Source organism: Megalopta genalis, unplaced genomic scaffold (assembly GCF_051020955.1).
Source record: "Megalopta genalis isolate 19385.01 unplaced genomic scaffold, iyMegGena1_principal scaffold0113, whole genome shotgun sequence".
In the NCBI taxonomy this organism is placed as follows: domain Eukaryota; kingdom Metazoa; phylum Arthropoda; class Insecta; order Hymenoptera; family Halictidae; genus Megalopta; species Megalopta genalis.
This window is the reverse complement of record NW_027476182.1, coordinates 35,001-38,514: the sequence shown is the minus strand read 5'-3', so window position 1 is coordinate 38,514 and position 3,514 is coordinate 35,001.

Here is a 3,514-nt window from a genome sequence, read left to right as displayed (position 1 = left end):
CTAATGTAGGAAAATGGTACTTTACTCTTGATCGGTACGTTGGGACTTGGAAAATATTCGGGCGTACGCGGCGCGCTCGGCGCTTCGAACAGCTTCGGTGTCCCCATTATTTTCGATTTACGGCTAAAATAAATTTTTCTAATTTTTTTCAATAACATATTCTTGCTTAAATAACTTTTTTACATAGGGATTAAGCATTTAGAACGATACATTGTTTAAAATAATGGCACTTTACTCTTGACATTTTACAGTTTTTTCAATTTTCTGAAAAATCCTATCATTAGATTTTTTTAAAAATACGATATTCTTGCTTAACTAACGTTTCTACATAGGGATTAAGCATTTAGAACGAAATCTAATGTCAGAAAATGGCACTTTACTCTTGACATTTTTCGGTTTTTTCAATTTTCTGGGAAATCCTACCATTAGATTTTTTTAAAAATATGATATTCTTGCTTAACTAACGTTTTTACATAGGGATTAAGCATTTAGAACGAAATCTAATGTAGGAAAATGGTACTTTACTCTTGATCGGTACGTTGGGACTTTGAAAATATTCGGGCGTTCCAATCGCTCGTCTGTTGCATCATAGCGCGTCTCGGCGCAATCGACCGATTCGCTCGATCCATTATTTTCGATTTACGGCTAAAATAAATTTTTCTCATTTTATTCAATAACATATTCCTGCTTAAATAACTTTTTTACATATGGATTAAGCATTTAGAACGATACATTGTTTAAAATAAGGGCACTTTACTCTTGACATTTTACGGTTTTTTCAATTTTCTGAAAAATCCTATCATTAGATTTTTTTAAAAATACGATATTCTTGCTTAACTAACGTTTCTACATAGGGATTAAGCATTTAGAACGAAATCTAATGTCAGAAAATGGCACTTTACTCTTGACATTTTTCGGTTTTTCCAATTTTCTGGAAAATCCTATCATTAGATTTTTTTAAAAATACGATATTCTTGCTTAACTAACGTTTTTACATAGGGATTAAGCATTTAGAACGAAATCTAATGTAGGAAAATGGTACTTTACTCTTGATCGGTACGTTGGGACTTTGAAAATATTCGGGCGTTCCAATCGCTCGTCTGTTGCATCATAGCGCGTCTCGGCGCAATCGACCGATTCGCTCGATCAATTATTTTCGATTTACGGCTAAAATAAATTTTTCTCATTTTATTCAATAACATATTCCTGCTTAAATAACTTTTTTACATATGGATTAAGCATTTAGAACGATACATTGTTTAAAATAAGGGCACTTTACTCTTGACATTTTACGGTTTTTTCAATTTTCTGAAAAATCCTATCATTAGATTTTTTTAAAAATACGATATTCTTGCTTAACTAACGTTTCTACATAGGGATTAAACATTTAGAACGAAATCTAATGTCAGAAAATGGCACTTTACTCTTGACATTTTTCGGTTTTTTCAATTTTCTGGGAAATCCTATCATTAGATTTTTTTAAAAATACGATATTCTTGCTTAACTAACGTTTTTACATAGGGATTAAGCATTTAGAACGAAATCTAATGTAGGAAAATGGTACTTTACTCTTGATCGGTACGTTGGGACTTTGAAAATATTCGGGCGTTCCAATCGCTCGTCTGTTGCATCATAGCGCGTCTCGGCGCAATCGACCGATTCGCTCGATCCATTATTTTCGATTTACGGCTAAAATAAATTTTTCTAATTTTTTTCAATAACATATTCCTGCTTAAATAACTTTTTTACATAGGGATTAAGCCTTTAGAACGATACATTGTTTAAAATAAGGGCACTTTACTCTTGACATTTTACGGTTTTTTCAATTTTCTGAAAAATCCTATCATTAGATTTTTTTAAAAATACGATATTCTTGCTTAACTAACGTTTCTACATAGGGATTAAGCATTTAGAACGAAATCTAATGTCAGAAAATGGCACTTTACTCTTGACATTTTTCGGTTTTTTCAATTTTCTGGGAAATCCTATCATTAGATTTTTTTAAAAATACGATATTCTTGCTTAACTAACGTTTTTACATAGGGATTAAGCATTTAGAACGAAATCTAATGTAGGAAAATGGTACTTTACTCTTGATCGGTACGTTGGGACTTTGAAAATATTCGGGCGTTCCAATCGCTCGTCTGTTGCATCATAGCGCGTCTCGGCGCAATCGACCGATTCGCTCGATCCATTATTTTCGATTTACGGCTAAAATAAATTTTTCTCATTTTATTCAATAACATATTCCTGCTTAAATAACTTTTTTACATATGGATTAAGCATTTAGAACGATACATTGTTTAAAATAAGGGCACTTTACTCTTGACATTTTACGGTTTTTTCAATTTTCTGAAAAATCCTATCATTAGATTTTTTTAAAAATACGATATTCTTGCTTAACTAACGTTTCTACATAGGGATTAAGCATTTAGAACGAAATCTAATGTCAGAAAATGGCACTTTACTCTTGACATTTTTCGGTTTTTTCAATTTTCTGGGAAATCCTATCATTAGATTTTTTTAAAAATACGATATTCTTGCTTAACTAACGTTTTTACATAGGGATTAAGCATTTAGAACGAAATCTAATGTAGGAAAATGGTACTTTACTCTTGATCGGTACGTTGGGACTTTGAAAATATTCGGGCGTTCCAATCGCTCGTCTGTTGCATCATAGCGCGTCTCGGCGCAATCGACCGATTCGCTCGATCCATTATTTTCGATTTACGGCTAAAATAAATTTTTCTCATTTTATTCAATAACATATTCTTGCTTAAATAACTTTTTTACATAGGGATTAAGCATTTAGAACGATACATTGTTTAAAATAAGGGCACTTTACTCTTGACATTTTACGGTTTTTTCAATTTTCTGAAAAATCCTATCATTAGATTTTTTTAAGAATACGATATTCTTGCTTAACTAACGTTTCTACATAGGGATTAAGCATTTAGAACGAAATCTAATGTCAGAAAATGGCACTTTACTCTTGACATTTTTCGGTTTTTTCAATTTTCTGGAAAATCCTATCATTAGATTTTTTTAAAAATACGATATTCTTGCTTAACTAACGTTTTTACATAGGGATTAAGCATTTAGAACGAAATCTAATGTAGGAAAATGGTACTTTACTCTTGATCGGTACGTTGGGACTTTGAAAATATTCGGGCGTACGCGGCGCGCTCGGCGCTTCGAACAGCTCCGGTGTCCCCATTATTTTCGATTTACGGCTAAAATAAATTTTTCTAATTTTTTTCAATAACATATTCCTGCTAAAATAACTTTTTTACATAGGGATTAAGCATTTAGAACGATACATTGTTTAAAATAAGGGCACTTTACTCTTGACATTTTACGGTTTTTTCAATTTTCTGAAAAATCCTATCATTAGATTTTTTTAAAAATACGATATTCTTGCTTAACTAACGTTTCTACATAGGGATTAAGCATTTAGAACGAAATCTAATGTCAGAAAATGGCACTTTACTCTTGACATTTTACGGTTTTTTCA